General features: G+C 38.4%; 1 protein-coding gene across 2 annotated transcripts in view; it reads left to right on the top strand.

Annotated features, from left to right (window-relative positions):
• Positions 1 to 19,218, top strand: part of LOC132104201 (AP-1 complex subunit sigma-1A-like) — a 77,194-nt gene that overhangs the window by 22,606 nt on the left and 35,370 nt on the right. Inside the window, exon 6 of one of the 2 annotated variants that reach the window (XM_059509490.1) lies at positions 6,385 to 6,406. The exons of the other annotated variant lie outside the window; for it this stretch is intronic. The gene's annotated coding sequence lies outside the window, so the exon portion shown is untranslated. Of the gene's footprint in view, positions 1 to 6,384; positions 6,407 to 19,218 lie in introns of those variants that run through there. 2 annotated transcript variants of the gene reach the window in all.

The raw sequence follows: 19,218 nt of genomic DNA, 5'->3' as shown, positions 1-19,218 counted from the left end.
GGACACTTATGAAGCTGTTTAGATTTTATCTGTGGCTACTTGTCTTTGAAATAGCATGGCATTTACCTCCTCCCTGCAGATTCAATTTAGAGTGAAAAATCACAGCCTGATGTGATTTATAAGCGTCCATGATTTTGATGAATGGCCTACATGACTTAATTGTTGGAAGATCAAAAACAACAGAATCACTTTTGACACATTCTGGGTTCCAGCAAACCATTCAAATATTCTTTTACCACAGCTGATTTGACAACAAGATGGAAATTGGGACTCAACCAGACAAAGGCAACTATGAAGGAGGTAAAGAACATGTTGAATGATTCACCCCTCCCCCCCTCCCCCATCACCCACCCAGAGCCTCCAGGCCTAGTGCCCTTGCCTTTTTAGTGTCATTGATATTGCTACATATTGAAACACTCGGTCTTAGCTTACATCTTTTAATTTCTAAGCCTCGGAAACCACTTTCATGACCTTTACATTTAAGTACATACTATACAAATTGTGATAGTTATCTCAACCTTTAAAACCATTTTCACATTAGCTGTACTCAGGGGCGTAGATTACGCGGGGGACGTGCCCCCCTCCCCCCACTTTTATCATCACGGAAATTCGTCCCCAGCACTTTTTCAGGCAAATGTGTTCGTATAGAGGTTTTCAAGAGCTGGTGTGAATAAATATAGATTTAAACTCAAAGAGACAGGATAGTCTGCGCATGACCTGATGTTTTTTCGGACCAAGAAAGCGAGATGAACTCCTAATATGGACAACAGTCCAGCTATCGCTGTATGAAAACAGTTTTGTCGGTTTTGATTTTTTTAAGTCCAAAAAAATCTCCAGCAGATGATAAATAAAGTATATGAACAATGCAGTGCTAATTGACATAGAATTTATTACAGTATAGAAACTATTCTGCCTTATTATGTGATAAAAAGTGTTTGTAGTATATAAACAAATCATTATTATTTGTTATTGTCCAGCAGTTATAGATTTCTAAGCCAATTAAAAGCTAGAAATTAGAGAAACATTCAGAAATAATTCTGATATTCTGATTTGCTGCTAAAAAAAAAAAAAAAACTCTTATTATGATAATGTTGAAAACAGCTGAGTATGATTTATTCAGGTTTCTTTGATGAATAGAAAGTTCAAAAGAGCAGCATTTATCTGAAATAGAAATCTCTTGTAAAATGATGCCTTTATCGTCACTTTTGATCAATTTAAATAATCCTTGCTAAATACAAGTATTAATTTCTATCATTTATTTAACAAAACAAATATGTATATATATATATATATATATACTGACTAAGCTTTTGAATGATATAGTGTATAATGTTGGAAAAGCTTTTTATTTCACACAAATGCTGATCTGTGGATCCTTCTATTCATCAAAGAATGCTGAAAAAAATTTACTCATCTGTTTTAAATATTGATAATCATCATTTTAGAATGATTTCTGATTAATGTGACATTGAAGACTGGAGGAATGATGCTGAAAATTCACCTTTGATCACAGGAATACATCACATTTAAAATATATTCAAATAGAAAACAGTTATTTTAAAAAGTACAAATATTTCACAGTATTACTGCTTTTGCTGTACTTTGGATGAAATAAAGGCAGGCTTCATGAGCAGAAGAGACTTCTTTCAAAACATTAAAAATCTTACTGTTAAAAAACTGTTGACTATAGCAGGCTCTATAGATTACAGAAATGTTATATCATAATGTTTTATATATATATATATATATATATGTCACGGCTTACGCTGCTGGAAGGAACACGGAGCCGAGGGATAAACGAAACAAGGATATATTAAATCAAACATAGGCAAGGTAAGTAGCAAATAACAGGTAACGAGTAGACGAGTAGACGAGTAGACGAGTAGACGAGTAGACGAGTAGACGAGTAGACCCGACCAAACAGAACTGAAAGGACAAGGCTTTTATACAAGGGATAATAGGGAAAACACGTGGATGGAATGACTAAATTAACAGGGACATGGAACACATGCGGAAATGACTAGACACACCTGGGAACTAATCAAACCACATAGAGACAGAAACTGGGTCACAGGGGCAAAAACACACAAAATGAGTCCAGGTGTGTGACAGTACTCCTCCCGGTAGGTGCGTCCTCGCACCGTAGAAACAACAAAGGGAGGCCAGCAGACAGGGACCACAGAGGAAGGAGATGACGGAGGGAGGAGCCAGGGAGGAGACAGGAAGGATCTGAAGCAGGAGGCACCCAGAAGGACCCAGGCCACAGCCATAACGGCCCAAAGTGGGGCCGACGGTGGAAGGAGCCATGGAGGAGGAATGGTCACCGACTCCAGGGACTCGACCCACGGCAACGGAGCAAGTGGAGGAGGAGCCCGAGGCGGAGACGGAGAGCCGAAGAGCCAGGGTGACGGGGAGGAGCCGGAGGTCCTAGGCGGAACTGATGGCTCTGGTGACTGACGCGGCGATTTGGATCCGGAAGGCCGCGGTGAGGCCAGAGTGACCGAGGACTGAGGTGTAGCCGAGGGGATGAAGGAGCCTGACGGAGCCGGAGGGACGGAGGGATGAGGCGAAGCTGGAGGAGTCGAGTCCCGAGGCATAGGATGGACGACGCCAGACCAAGGCGGAGCCGGAGGGACGAGGGAGCCAGGCAGAGCCTGCGGACTGCCGGGCCACGGCGGAGAGGAAGGAGCTAGGAGCCATGGTGGAGCCGACGGGTCAACGGGCCGAGGCGGAGTCCAGGCCTCAGAGGCTGGAGGCGGAGGTGAGGGAGACGCCGACCAAGGCGTCGCTGGAGGATGGCGGTCCCGCTGAGCTCGCACCACAATGATGGTAGGCTGAGGGCGAGCAGAGGGGCAGCCAGACGACAGCGGAGGAGGAGGCAGGAGTGGGTGGGTATTTTGGAGGAGCAGGCATTGGAGTAAGCTCTGGGGCTGGAGCCCTTCCTGGGCTTAACGGAGGATCAGGAGCCCGTCCTGGGCTTAACGGGGGTTCAGGAGCCCGTCCTGGGCTTGACGGGGGTTCAGGAGCCCGTCCTGGGCTTGACGGGGGTTCAGGAGCCCGTCCTCGGCTTAACGGGGGATCAGGAGCCCGTCCTGGGCTTAAAGGAGGATCAGGAGCCCGTCCTGGGCTTAACGGGGGTTCAGGAGCCCGTCCTGGGCTTGACGGGGGTTCAGGAGCCCGTCCTGGGCTTGACGGGGGTTCAGGAGCCCGTCCTCGGCTTAACGGGGGATCAGGAGCCCGTCCTGGGCTTAAAGGAGGATCAGGAGCCCGTCCTGGGCTTAACGGGGGTTCAGGAGCCCTTCCTGGGCTTAACAGAGGATCAGGAGCCCGTCCTGGGCTTAACAGAGGATCAGGAGCCCGTCCTGGGCTTAACGGAAGATCAGGAGCCCGTCCTGGGCTTAACGGAGGATCAGGAGCCCGTCCTGGGCTTAACGGAGGATCAGGAGCCCGTCCTGGGCTTAACGGAGGATCAGGAGCCCGTCCTGGGCTTAACGGAGGATCAGGAGCCCGTCCTGGGCTTAACGGAGGATCAGGAGCCCGTCCTGGGCTTAACGGAGGATCAGGAGCCCGTCCTGGGCTTAACTGAGAAACTGGCATAGGTGAATTGGAAACCCCCTCATTTTGACCCATTTGGCGCTCCACATTTTGCTCCCTCGTGGTGGGCAGTGTCGCCGGCTCTCGCACCTGGTCTGACGGGTTGCTCTCTGGCTCTCCGTCATCGGTGGGCTCGGGCTTATGCCTCGTACCGTGGGGAGATTGTAGGCTGGGCTCTGGGTCCAGAGTGGACCTGGCGAGATCCTCCATTGGGCCGACCGTGAGAGGTGACCCATTTCTCACCAGATTCCACTATGAATGCGGCGAAATCCTCCCGAGGACCATCTTCGGGCGACAACGCTCTGCAACTGGAGTTCAGGCTGGCGTGATAAAAGGTGCAGAGCGCGTGGTCCGGGTAGCTGGTGGCATTAGCTAGCACGAGAAACCGTCTAGTATGGTCCTTGAGAGAAAGTCCCTCCTGCTCCAGCAGGAGGAGGAGGTATTCGGGGCGATAGAGGGGATCCATGACACACTACGGAAAGAAAAAGACTGTGAAAAAACGGAAAACAAAACGGAGAGAAAACACGCAGTTTTTAACTTTTCGGTCGGGTCTTCTGTCACGGCTTACGCTGCTGGAAGGAACACGGAGCCGAGGGATAAACGAAACAAGGATTTATTAAATCAAACATAGGCAAGGTAAGTAGCAAATAACAGGTGGCAAGTGGCAAGTAACAGGTAACAAGTTGACAAGTAGACGAGTAGACCCGACCAAACAGAACTGAAAGGACAAGGCTTTTATACAAGGGATAATAGGGAAAACACAGGTGGATGGAATGACTAAATTAACAGGGACATGGAACACATGCGGAAATGACTAGACACACCTGGGAACTAATCAAACCACATAGAGACAGAAACTGGGTCACAGGGGCAAAAACACACAAAATGAGTCCAGGTGTGTGACAATATATATATATATATATATATATATATATATTTGTGTGTGTGTGTGTGTGTGTGTGATTTCTGTCCCCCTCACTTCTGAAAAGATGGCTACGCCCCTGGCTGTACTAAACAAAGATAAACTCTACTGACTTTTATTCTGGACTTTAACCCTGTAATGTTAGCCAGCTTTATTTGAGCCTGAGCTGCATGTTTTAAGCAGTGATTCAAAAACTGATGCATTGTGAAAGTAAATAGACAAAAAAAACAGAGGGGCCTGAAATTGAACGTGTTCTGGGAGGAAAAGTAGAATGAGAAAGGGGGTCTTTGGGGTGTGACGGAAACACAGAGAGAAAGATGGGGAGAGTGGAGTAGAGGAGATGAATGAAAAGTAAAGTGTAAATCAGTGAAAAAGATAAATAATCCAGGCAGTGATGAATTTATATACACGAATACTATATACACATATATATACACATACTAGCCTCTCAAGCTCATACACGAATGCCCTGATTCAAAGACGTTTTCACATCCTGTCAGTAAATCTGCACTTAAAGTTTGCATAAAATAATTCACCCTATCTGTTTCTAAATGCATGTTAAAGATCTTATTGTGAACAAAATGTATCTGTGGTTAGGTTTAATTTTTAACCAATTTTTATGCCTTATTTTTAATAAAAATGTCATAACTGGACCTTCTGGGGAAAAATGAGACTCATCTCTGTTGACGTTTGCAGGACTTGTCAATCTTTCATTCAATCATTTAATCCACTTAAACTCTACCTCTGCAAGCTGCAATCATCTTCCTCTGCTTTTGAGTGTAGCACCCACATCCAGGGTTGTAAATTTCATCTAACAGTAGGGGGGGACAATAAACATAAAATTTTTGAAGGGGACACAAATAATACAGCTAAAATTATACTTGTAAAGATATGTATACACAGAGGAATGGCTTACTTCTATTAGTGCAGCAGGGAGACCGTGCCAAATCAGACAACTTCAAGCTGTTGTGGTTGCGCCGTGACAGCGCGCATGTCCGTTGTAGACATTAGGCTACTGTCCATCACAGTGTTGCCAGGTGCACGGTTTTGGGAATTGGGCTACTTTATCACTGTTGTCGTGGTTTGTTTTTCATGTCCGCAGGTTGAAGTGACCCTAATAACATGTAGTTTAGCACCCGGAACTCGATTTTTACCGGGGGACCCCCTTAAAACACAAATTATTTGGTCTAGTTTTTGGTTACTTTTAAGTAGCAATTGGGTGGGTTTTGTTATGAAAACCTGGCAACCATTTCCCCTCAAGCAGGTAACAAGAGAAGTCGTGACCTAATGTTTAGAGATTTGGACTCGTAATCCAAAGGTTGTGATTTTGAGTTTCGGGCCGTTTCTGGGCTTGAGTTTTTAACTTTTTTATTATTGTTGACATGGCAAACTCACTGAAAATACGTTAACATCATCTGTATTAAATAGAAAATAATCAGAAGTGAATAAAATATCCTTATACACAGCATTGAGAGAGAACAAAGCCAACTGTTGTCTAACCAAAGCACTGTGAGGCAAGGGAGAGGGAGACTCAAAATGTTTCTAAACTTATAACTCATTTTATCCCCGTTTATGTTTTACCACTTACACAATTATTTCAAGTATAAATCATTGTTATTTACAATACACAGCATGTTTTTAATCATATTTTCAGGGGACCCAAAGTCACCACTCCCCATTTCGGGATTTCATATGCCCATATCTCAAAATCCAATTAAGAACCAAGTACTGACCTACATTTTTTTTTTCAATAATGCATTACACTCATGTATGTGTATTGCTACTTAAAATCTTAAAAATACACTTTAAAAATAAAGGTTTTTGTTGACATATATGGTTCCATAAAGAATCTTCTTTGGTACTTTGAGAAGAATTTAATATAGGTACTTTATGTACATAAGTACTGTAGCAGATAATCTCAAAAGGGTAATGTATATAAATAATTACAGTTAATTACAATTATTTGTATTAGCTGCCAGTAGTAACTTTAGCAGAATTAATATTACCATCAACTAATGTTTCTTCCAGCAAACATTTAGTGTAATGTCATACCAGCTCTAAGAAATTATATTGGTGTTGCCACAGAAAATAACTTTCTTACAGTACTAGTGCATTAGAGCACGTTACAAGATTGGATCATTAAAGGGACATTAACCACAAGCAGTGACAGAATCAGAAAAACATGTAATTTGTGCACAAAGTTTTATTTACTTAACACTGACACAAAACTTGTCTAGCAACATGACTTGCTGCAACTTTGATGTCTTGATGGTGTGGGGAGTCCCGCAGGTCGTGGTTGGACTGGATGTCTGAGAGGCAAGAAGATAAGTGTGCTTAAGAAGAAAGAAAGGGGGTCACTGCTGTAGTGGCCTTTTAACTTCTGGCAAGGTCACACCTCCAGGGGGGTCAGTAAGTCAATGGTAACGTAAACATTTGGTGGGAAAGGTTTCCACCATTTGTTTTAAAGCTGGTTTATTTGCATGATCAGAGTGGGAAGGCGGTTTGTGATTAATATAACAAGCACACAATGCATGTTATGAGGAGGTGGTATGCACCGATGGATGGTGGACTAAACAAAGGTTATTTTGATATCAAACGTGGTACCAATGGGGTTACACTATGTAATAATTCTAACATAAAGCATGCATAAAACAGTATATGATACAACAATACAAAAGACAATATACAAAATAGTAATTATACACACAATGTTCATTCATGGAAATGATTACCTGTGAATTACCGAAATAAACAGTGTTCTATAGACAGTATGTGTCGGTTCCACAGTGAATTAAGTGAGAGTAAATCTCAGAATTCCATTTGGCCATAAAAGCTATGTTGACTGAGATGTCCTGGCTGCCATGGTAACCAGTGTCCTGGGGGTCATTCAAAGACATCCCGGCACCCAGTCTGATTGTTGGGTGAGGGGTCTGTTGGATTATTTGTTAAATATAGCAAATAATAATGTAACTGCTCACTGAAAGACTCTGTGGGGAACCCAAAAATGGTGCGAAAACCAGCTTTTGGAACATTTATTTTCAAGCGTGTACATTTGTCAAATGCAATTTTGCTTTTGGCAAATAGAATGCTAATGAATTAAGATTTAATTATCTTTTAAAAAATAAATAAGGCAGACTTATTTCCCTTTTAATTTCAGATGCCCAATAATGTCAATATGCATTAGTCTGATGACACCACCCCCTCGCTCGTTCTATTCCTCTGTCTTTCTGTGGTTTTGTTGTAGTGCAATAGAGCTGATGTTATTGGACCTGACGATTTACCGCCTTGTTTGGAACTGGACTCTCTCCCACACACTTTCACCCCCCACTGCACACGTGTGGGCAAGGAGAGAGAGGGAGAGAGAGGCCACTGCAGTTCCTACGACTGTCTACACAGTTTCTCAACCTCATTTCACAAGCTCTTTCACACACACATGAACTCACTAACACCTTAAGACTCTGTTAGGACAATTTTGTCATATTCATATTACTACATGGAATTTTTATTCATTAAATCTGCAATGATTAATGAGCATCATGGAGATTCTGTGGCAGCAAATGTGTGCAGTCATGTGCTTGATCACACCATTACCTTTAGCCTCCAGATGGTGTGTCATCTGTTGATAAAACACCCATGCACATACTTCTCACTCTGCATACTGCCATATCAACTCTCAATACGATGCCAATAAGGCTTACTGAGCTGCGAGGGAGGGTCAAATTTATGTAATGCTGGTAAATGTGCTTTTCCTCCCTCCAAATAGTCAATATGGAAGACCTAGCATAGTTGGTAGTGGATAGACAGTCCATAATGGGGCTTGGCAGTATAATGGGACTCCCTCTCGCCGTTTATATTGAGGCTGGTGAGATGTTTCACAGGCCATTGATTTGGCACTAGGCTTGTTTACACTCAGAAAAGTTCCAATGTCATAAAAATAGTGCCCAATGTCCTGTGTTAATATGAATAAATTTTTAATAATGATTTTTTCACTGGTGTTTAACCAGTATTTTGAATTGCGGATGTTTTTTTTTTTTTCATTCCACAGTGCTATTGGTGCAATAATGTTAAACAATACATTTTCACATATTTTGTTATTTTAAAATACATTATACAGAAATTATATTGCCTATATATTTATATATATATATTATTATTATTTATTTTTTTCTCAGATGTTTTTGACATTTTTTATATGTTAATCATCACAAGCACGAGCTGTAATCGCTGCCTAACATGTTCATTGTGTTAACAGGTTGTTAACCAATCACCATTGAAACATTTTATATTATAGATCTATATTACTGCCATATGGTTATTAATTTGACACCTTCATCTTTGCCTGATAACAGTATACTGCCTATTTGTAACACTAAAACAAGCATTGTCTGTAAAGCTATAAACTTGTGTGCATGTGAGAAGAAGCAAGCAAAGTGAACAGAACAAACAAAGAGAAATACAAGGTGATGCATGAATGAGAGTTTTTAACGATACACTGAATGCTAAAGTGAGTGAAAGGACAACAGAGAAAGAGGACAATGAAAAAAAAATGAAAGCAAAAGGAATGAATGAGAAGGAGAGAGAGGCAGAGAAAGATTGAGGAAGGAGGGGTGCGGCTCCCGGGGGCTGTATGACTCACTCTCCTGCTGCTGGCTCGTGCGTCACTGGCGCGGTGCTGGAGGTGGAGATAGTGGAGAGGTCTGTGCATTTAATTATGGCCAGCCAATTTATACGCACTGTAGTGATACACACACACACACACACACACACACACACACACAATCTATAAACAGATGTGGAGATTGACAGAAAAAAGGTCAAACATGTTTGGTTTGTTTGTTTTACACACACAAACACACAAACAGACATTGACCATATTGAGAGCTGGACTGCCAAAGAACAAAGATATACACACATATACAAACACACTCCTTGATTGCTTTAGACTTTGTGAAAGACTGCATGTTCACAAACAGGTCCAACTCTGATTATTTCTTCTTATCAGCCTGTTAGCTGACCATAATCATTGTTAATACAGACAGTGAAAGCCTAAAGAGAGCAGTGCAATAATGAAACAACAAAACGAGCTGATAGAGCAGCATTTATGCAATATTTACTCATTAAAACATAAGCAAAAGACACATATTGAATGAATTGTTACAGAGGTCCACGCCACCCGTGCCTTTTGTTTACTTGTGCCGTATGCTAGAAGGTGGTGCTCATATGAAAGGTGGAGACATGTTGGGGAAGGGAGGGCTGGACATGATTTTATCTGCACACCTCCACTTCAGGTCACTAGCGTGTACACATGTAGCCCCAAAGCAATTCATTACTGATTAGGTGACATTGTACTCAGTTGTGCCAATGTACTAGTACCTGTTAACAGAGGCAAATGAGTTATATCTGCTATCATGCTAATGGATGTTTTCATGCCACATGAGACCTTTGGAAACAATGCTAATTGACCCATACACTGAAATATATTTTCACACGACAAAAATATATCTAATATTTAAATCACATCTATATTTTCAAGCTTGTAACTAGAGACATCTTCAGACTTTTTCTTATATTTTGGTCCATTTTTTTAATATATTGTCGAAACCAGACAGATGAAGAGACCCCCCCTCCCCCTTTAAAATAACAACATTTTGTTCCTTTCCAGCCTGAAATGAAGATGGACACAGTTTTTGTTTTATACAGCTGTATTTACTCATTGTCGCGCACACCAGCCTCAACTTGAGTGGAAAATGATTCATGAGCTCACTTGTTTGCACATGAGCAAAAGGACTTTTTAGGAGTCTAACTTGCAGACGCCAAACCACTGATTCTTTAAACCTGCTTTTTTGTGTTCTTCTGACTTCTATTTTGTAGTAAGTAACGAATATGCTTCGGGGAAATGTATCGGGGTAAAGGTATACATTTTGTGTATGCTGGAGTAATGAATGAAATGTAATATACTGAAATGTTTAGTGGAGTAAAAGTAAAAGTTGGCTTAAATATAAAACTCAAGTATACAGTTACTCCCAAAAAATACATTAAGTACTGTAACAAAGTATTATTACTTTGTTATATTCCAACACTCGGAAACAGTTATTTTTAACTGTTATAATTAACTGTAATATAATTTTACAATATCACTGTTTTTACAGTATTTGTTATCAAATAAATGCAGCATTCATGAGTGTATCTTACCAACCACAAACTTTTGAATGGTACACTGTAAAAATTATATGATCAATTAGTCATGGCAACATGTTTTTAAAAGTTTTTTTTAATTATTATTATTTGTACAGCCAGTTGTTTATAAAATAATTATACTTAAAAATGTGTGGTAGCAACTGAATTTACCTACTGAACTTAAGTTGATGTATAGGTTTTTTACAGTGCTAAATAAAATGTTTTTAGTTTTTGTTTGTGTATGTAATATATATATATATATATATGTGTATATATATATATATATATATATATATATATATATATATATATATATATATATATATATATATATATATATATCAGTGTGTGTACACCCCAATAAATATTTATTTTTGACTAGTGTGTGTGCTTTTCCAAGTGTATAATACTGAATGGTCTGTTTGGAGGGCATTTTGCTGTCTCATGCTACTGTGGCTCATGCTCGTTTTGACTGTGTGTGAGATTGGCCACAATCACATTGGCCACTATCTCTGTTATGTGAGTAAACTGCTACAGGACCAGATGAAGGAACAGCTTGTTGCAATGAGAGTGAAGCTTCCTGTTTGTTTTTCTTTAGATCCCGCAACCAGCACGAAGCTGACGCAACAAGTACTTACATGATTAATAATGACTGCATGATGAATGCATGAAGTGCATCATCATAATCTCAGTTACTGTCACATAGCACCTTACGAGAGCCTTTTGCTGCCAAGATGTAGTGACTTTAATCAGTGCAACCACAACGGAAGGCAGTATTGATGATGCACATTTGGTTGTCAGGCTTATCAACGGCCACACGGTGGATGCTAAATGACTAAACCCTACACCCAACTAAACTGAGCTATAGTTTTACATAGATGGTGTGCTTCATCTGATATCCAGCCCTTCTTTACAAGACACTAGATCATTCTTTTCTCAGCAATATACTTTTTGTCATGGTTGTGCATTTGGGATAAAGCCATTGCATTGCAAAGAATTGCATACTGAAGCAGAGACTTAGCAGATGGTTTGATAGTGATTTGTTTATCTGATGATCCTTTTGCTGAAGCCTGTGATCAGCCGTTTTTAATACTGTAGTCACATCTGAGTTTTTTGAGATTTTGATTCGTGATGAAAGAAGTTTTGTGTGTGTGAGAGAGAGTTTTAGCCACACAGAGACTGGTTAGTGATGTTTCGCTATATTTTTATTTATCACCTTTACTGATGGTCATTAACACTTTTATTCACTTGAGGAGCAATATAAAATCTTTAACTGACAAAGCCTCGCTCTTCTTCCCTTTGCTCTTTTTCCATCCGTCCTTCCTCTTTCACTCTTTCACCTGTTTCTTGTCATAAATTGCCTTTGTCGTCCCTCTTCATTTTGTTCTCCTCTCATTTCTCAAGTGGTCCCCCTTATTGTGTCTTTTACTTTCATTCACTCTGTCTTCCCAGTAATTAGGTTTCATGCCTGCAGTCTTTTTTGCTCACCATTAGACCATGAACAGATGTGGAGAAAAGTGAATCAGAAAAGGATCAGTGAGATAAAAGGCATATATGTGTACAAAGTGCAAAGGATCATTTTGCACTTCATTTTGACTACAAGATGATAAGTGCTAAACAAACAATTGTATTTATAATAAGGAGCATACATACAAAAGATTCACCCCCTTTAAAATAAATACATTTTGTTGCTTTGCAGCCTGAAATTAAAACCTCCCAGGTTCCGTATATAACCATGGTTCCCCGAAGGATGCCTTTGCTGCTGTTTTGGAAGGTTTAATTGTACTGTATAAAGCTCATTTATGTGTGAAAATAAAGAAAGTAATCAGTTTATGAAGGCAAAGAAGGATAGAATAGAATTACACATGTCCGCAGTGCATACTGTGATGACTCATAGTTTATTTTGTAGAGTTTTAAAGCTGTAAGCAGGTTTGGAAATCACATATACATGCACACACACCTTATGTAACACTGGTACTTACATTGCCTGTAAGAATCGCTGCGGATCACATAAAATATTGGTGGTTAAATGTCAAGATATCAGGGATAACTGGTTACCTTTATGGAGGCCCTGCCAAAAGCTTGAGGCCCTATAGGTATGTAATTGCCTGCTCTGCCTATAGGAAGCGTAACACCTGCTGGCTCATTCAGCTGTATTTTGCATTAATAAGTTGAAGGTCATTAAAATTGTTACAGTAAAATTATCAACTTGTAGATTTCGTTAAGACATTAGACTGTATTTAGTCCCTGTGTTAACACGCACCCTCCTCTACTTCTTCTTTCAAGGTTTTATTGGCAGTTGACAAAACTAAAAAATGGTGCATTACTGCCACCGACTGAAAACACACCCACTTTATGCCATAACCTGGACCACGCAGTGGGTGTTTTTAGTATTTTATTTTATCTTTCAATTACAGTAAAATGTGTTTTGCTTTCACAATATGTTTGATTGAATTAAAAAGACACAAGAATAACTCTGTACTATTCTACTAGAAATGTATTTATTCTTGCTTCAGCAGATGACTAGAACATGACGTGTGACAAGCTTTGTGACTATGATTTTTCTGCATCATTATAAGTGTGTGTGAGTCATTTTAAGGCTGATGCTGTTGATTAATGTTCCACTGTTGTTATGTTCTACACCTCAATCTCTTATTCTCAGTGAGGCTGCATTTATTTAATCAAAAATACAATTTCATTGTGTTTATTTTTTAATGAAATTATTTCTGAAGGATCATGGGACACTAATGACTGGGATAATGGCTGATAAAAATTCAGCTTTCCATTCACAGGAATAATAAAAAATAAAAAATAAGTTGTAATAATATTTCACAATATTACTGTTTTTATTATATTTTTTGATCACATACATGCAGCCTTGGTGGCTTAAGAGACTTCTTTCAAAAACAGGAAAAAAAAAAATTATTATTCCAAAATTCCAGCAGTATATATGTATATATTTTTTAGAATACAGAAGCAGTCATTTTCCATGTTAAAAACTTCAATATAACTCTTTCCCTCCTGCACAGTCTTTCTTCCTCCCTATTTTCCTCCTTTCTCCCATCCCTACATCACACTCACTCACACACACACACACACACACACACACACACACCCACACACACAAGACGGTTCCCCTGTGAGGGAGAATTATGCTAATTTAATGTTTCTCTCATTACTGCCTCTTTACCCAGCATGCACTGGGCCTAATGGCGCTCATCATCCTCCATTCCTAGGCTTAATATCCTGTGATTAAGAACTGCCATGGCATTATGATTGCTTCTGTGTAATTTTGTCCCAATGTTGATTATTTAAAGCCTGTCCTCTGTCTTCAAGCAACAGACTAATTCGTCAAGCACTAAACTAAAATAGAAGTGAAGCTACACTGATGGATGTATTGTTTGGAAAATGATGTGGAATTTTTGCATTGCGTTCGTGCCACGTTGTATAATTACTAGAGGCCTTTGCTGCTCAGGCAATCCGGATCTGAGTCAACAGGTTGAGGAAGACATATGGACACTTATCGGGAGGTTGAGTCGGGATGAGGGGGTTATTAAATTAAATTAGCATCTGGAAACAAACGCAAAGTCAAAAAAAGTTTGCTTATGTGTGACGTGAGTTGTTTTCTCTACTCATTTAGAAGAAACATTAATCTGCAAGTAAAAAGAACAATTTAATAATCTGATTGATCATCCACTGTAAAGACTGTGTGGAAGGTTCAGTTCGATGGTGAGTGTTTGTGGACTGTAGTCGTCAAGTCATTACACAGATTTTTAATGGGGTTTGAGTCTGGGCTCTGACTTTTTGCTTCAGTTGCACTACGGGACTGAAATGCTCCAGGAAAGCTCTTTTCATGCTGAGCTGATCAAAATTATCACAACTGATCACAAAGTCAAATGGCTTTGTGTTCCATTGAGAAGGTGATTAGCTACACCTTATTGAGTTTAATCACTTTTTCCAACTCAGTGATTCTGTTATTTATTTATTTTTTTCTGACATGTTCGTGTTATATCCATTTAAGTGCCAGGAAGCAAAAGAAAGCAAATTAGGAAAAAGAGAAAATGAGAGTGAGAAACAACATTAAGCACTGAGTAAAAAAATCAGTCAAGTTAACTAATATCAAGGGAGAGCTGAATCTTTCCCTTTGTCCTTTCAGAATTTTTAAACACTGCCCTGCAGTGCAGTCTCGAAGAGTTGAGCAAAACTTCTAAATACAAATTTGCTACTATATTCCTTGAATCTTCACCTGTACACCCCACCCCTGCTTTTCCTGGATGCCAGACAGTCACACTATCACTTCTCCTGTTATAGCTCTGACTGACAGGACAGTATTCCATTATGAACCCGAGATGCATCTCAGTGCTGCTCACTTTTGGTGGAAAAATAGAACTGCAGTCTTTTCTACTGTAGAAAACAGAGGCATTAGTTCCAGAACCTGATATTGTCATACATGCAATGTCTTTCTACTGATGTATTGTCTGCATTACTAGAGAAATTACACTTTTTCAAAAACATAAATTGAGAGTAAAATGAAAGATTCTCAAGAATTAAGGGAATGAATGTTAAGTGAATGAAGTGAATTCGACTAAGGTCATATATGACCCACAAAATGCAATTTAGACTGTCAGAAATTCCTGTCGCGGTCCATTAAATATGTTTTCAAATTACTATCCTTTTATTATTATTAGACTACTGACAATCTGCAGTTTGTACTTGTGCTGCTGAAGGAAAGAGAGAGAGGATTACTTTAGGGGCCCTCCAGATCCTCCAGAGAGATAGTCCTAAGGCAATCAATGATCTTATTTTTGACTCAAGGTCTATTACTGACCTTGAGCCGAAAGAATTTAAAGTAGTTTGAAAGATATTAATATAAAAATGCATGCAAGATAATGTTTACTTTTGTATTCTAACAAAGATTTATTATATATAAATATTTGATGTGCTTTCATTGTTGCATTCATAAAAACAAAAAGTCTTTATATATATATATATATATATATATATATATATATATATATATATATATATATATATAAAATAGCAACCTTAACCGAATGTACAGAAATGCCCTTCTTACAACTGGCCTGAATTCAGGTAAGTATCTTAAGAAAACAACTCAAGTAAGTATTTCAGGTAATGTTAGTTTATTTATATAAATAAATAAATTGTACACATTTTAAACTTGGGAATTGGAAAACTGTTATCTAAAAATATGATTAAAATCACAGTGATTGATTTAGAAATATTGTAAATGCTATTAAAGGGTTAGTTCATGCAAATATTAAAATTATGTCATTAATAACTCACCCTCATGTCGTTCCAAACCCGTAGGACCTCTGTTCATCTTCGGAACACAGTTTAAGATATTTTTGATTTAGTCCGACAGCTAAAATAACAAAAATAACAAACATTATGACTTTATTCAGCATTGTCTTCTCTTCCGGGTCTGTTGTGAGTGCGTTCATGACACTGCAGTGACGCTGCTGACATGTTATTTTTGTCGTAAATTTTGTTATTTGTGGACCAAAATGTATTCTTGATGCTTCAGAAAATTCTAACTGACCCTCTGATGTCACATGGACTACTTTTATGATGTTTTTATTACCTTTCTGGACATGGAAAGTATCATACACACACTTTCAATGGAGGGACAGAAAGCTCTCTGACTAAATCTAAAATATCTTAAACTGTGTTGCGGAGATGAACGGAGGTCTCACGGGTTTGGAACGACATAAGGGTGAGTCATTAATGACATAATTTTCATTTTTGGGTGAACTAACCCTGTAAGTTCAAGTTCTTTAATAATTGCTAGCATCTTTCACTTTCTCCACTGTGATCCAGCGAATACCATCCAGTTTGTGCTCTGAAAGTGACTGATAAGTTGTTAATGAGTTTGTCAGTGACGCAGTTGTGAAATTATGACCAAGCCTTTCTCATATGTTAATAGTTCAGTGTTCCATGTTAAAATGTAAGAAAGGATGTGACAGATGACCCCAGTTACCAATTAGAAGAAATCTGGATAAATAAAAGTCAAATAAGATTTTCATAACAGCATGCATGCAATACAGAATACATCTCTAATCCAAGATAGTGTGAGTGCACAAGATATCTCCACTTATTCCATCAGTGCATTTAATGAAGTTGATGGCTGTAATTATGTGTCTGGATGGGTATCTTCATGTTTGATGGTGGAAAGAGTGAGGGAGAACGTGATCTGTTTGTCATAAGACCCTCTGTCATAAGGCCTGGTACGAGGAATGGATGGACATTATTTGAGAGACAGAACTGGACCTAATGAGTACAAATACAAGCCAAGTGCTTCAGCAGAGCAAGAGTGACGTGAAACTAATGGAGGAGGAGAAACGAAAGGACAGAGGTGAAACAGTGAGAACGATGGAAGGGGCAAGCATGACAGAAAGACATAAATCATGGTCGCAAAGCAGAGAGAGAGAATTACAAAAGAGAAAGAAACAGAAATGAATATGATAGAGAGAGACAAACAACATAGATGGAGAGAGGAGGGAAACAGTTTGCTGATGGATAGATTCTCAGCACATCCATTACACAGTTTCCTGTTTCTCAGATGTCACATATTTTCTACAAGGACTCCTTGTGTACTTTTCCATCATGAAACGCAATTACGAAACACTGTATAGTGGAAAAAGAGGCTGATTTTCCACAGTGTTAACCTCCTTTTTTCTTGTCACTGCCATTATCAGTTGCTGAACAGCTGTAATGTACTATAAATACAGGAAGAGACCATGACTCTGGGTTTTGTTGTATTTATTATAAAAAATAAAAAATAAAAAAAAGATTAATTTTGAAGTTATTGTTGTTCTTAGTTACATATAATTATAGATTTTCTATTAGTCTAAGATGTATAATTACATTGTTAAAGGATAAACAAATAATATATATACACACACACAACCAAGTTTGGGGTCAGTTAAAGTCTTAAAAAAATGAATAAATCTCTAATTCAATCAAATGTGACTATCACAACTTAAAATTCAATATTAGAATAAGTAATGCATTGTTTTAACTTTAAAAAGTAAGTATTTGTGCTTGATTAAAATAAATTGTAGTTAATTAAGGTTTAATTACCTTTAGTTTTGTTAAGTTTGACATTAAAGTTATCAACAAATTGAATGTTGTTATAACTAATTGCAGGAGCATTTTATTTTTTACGGTGCACTGTTTGTACAAATATATTAACCAACATAACTGTTTTCAGCATTGATAAATAGCCATCCTTTTAATTTATTATATTAAACATTAAATTCTTAACACAATCAGTTTAAAATGCTTTTAATTTTCAAATCTCAATTCATGAATCATCCTGTACTCATGAGGCATGGAGGAACAAATACATGCTTTATGTTTCTGACATCAACTTTGGATAAGTAATGAGTTCACAGAGTTTGTTTCACTGTGCCTTGTATTACTCACCCTTACCAAAAAGTAGTATACTTCAAGTTTATTTTACTAACTATACTTAAGTAAAGTTCAAGTATATTTTTAAGTATACTTTATGTAGCAAGTATAAAGATATCAGTATTCTAGTAGTATACTTTTAAGTATACGTTTACACTACTAGTTTACCTCTATGTTTGTACTGCAATTATACTAAAAGTGAACTTATAGGTATACTCATAGTTTACTAATGAAATACTTTGTACACTTTGAAGTATAGTCTCAGTAAACTACTAGTTTAGTAGTTTTTTACTGCAAGTATACTCACAAGTTTTCTTTAAGTTAACTTTATGTCCCTATTTAGGTTTTAATTTGCATATATTTTGTTAGCCTATATATGAATATCTGAACATACAAAACACCCAAAGAAAGAACAGGGTATCTGCTTGTAAACAAAAACATTCGAGAGCTTAATTGTAATTATTACCTCTTCATCGGTCGACATTTATTCCATAATGTTACAGTTTTGGTGCTGTTTCATGTCAGATGATCGTGTTACATGTGTTAGTATCTCGTGTTTATTTTTCTTCTTCACTTGTGTTTTTTTTTTTTTGGAAGCTCTGTACAGAAGATGTGTACTAGCGCCCTCTACCGTATAATAATGAAAACACAGATTCTAGGAGCAGAAGTATAGTTCAAATATATTTAGACTTTTTGTAAGTAAAAGTCAAGTATACTTAAATCTCATTTAAAGTATATTTCTGAGAAGTACATAGAGCCAGTTTCTGAGAAGTACATAAAAAGCTAATTAAAAGCAAACTTTCCTATTTTTAGTATACTAGCATAGTAATAGCACACTTGAATAAACTTATTTTTCTTAAGGCCAGACACAAATTACAAAAGTTCTACAATATTTACATTTATTCATTTAGCTGACGCTTTTATCCAAAGCGACTTACAATTACTATATATGTCAGAGGTCGCACGCCTCTGGAGCAACTAGGGGTTAAGTGTCTTGCTCAGGGACACATTGGTGTCTCACAGTGGATTCGAACCCGGGTCTTTCACACCAAGTGCATTTGTCTTATCCACTGCGCCATCACCACCTACAA

Source organism: Carassius carassius, chromosome 2, assembly GCF_963082965.1.
Source record: "Carassius carassius chromosome 2, fCarCar2.1, whole genome shotgun sequence".
Taxonomy (NCBI): Eukaryota; Metazoa; Chordata; class Actinopteri; order Cypriniformes; family Cyprinidae; genus Carassius; species Carassius carassius.
The sequence above is the reverse complement of the archived record's forward strand: the minus strand, read 5'-3'. Positions and strand labels throughout refer to the sequence as shown.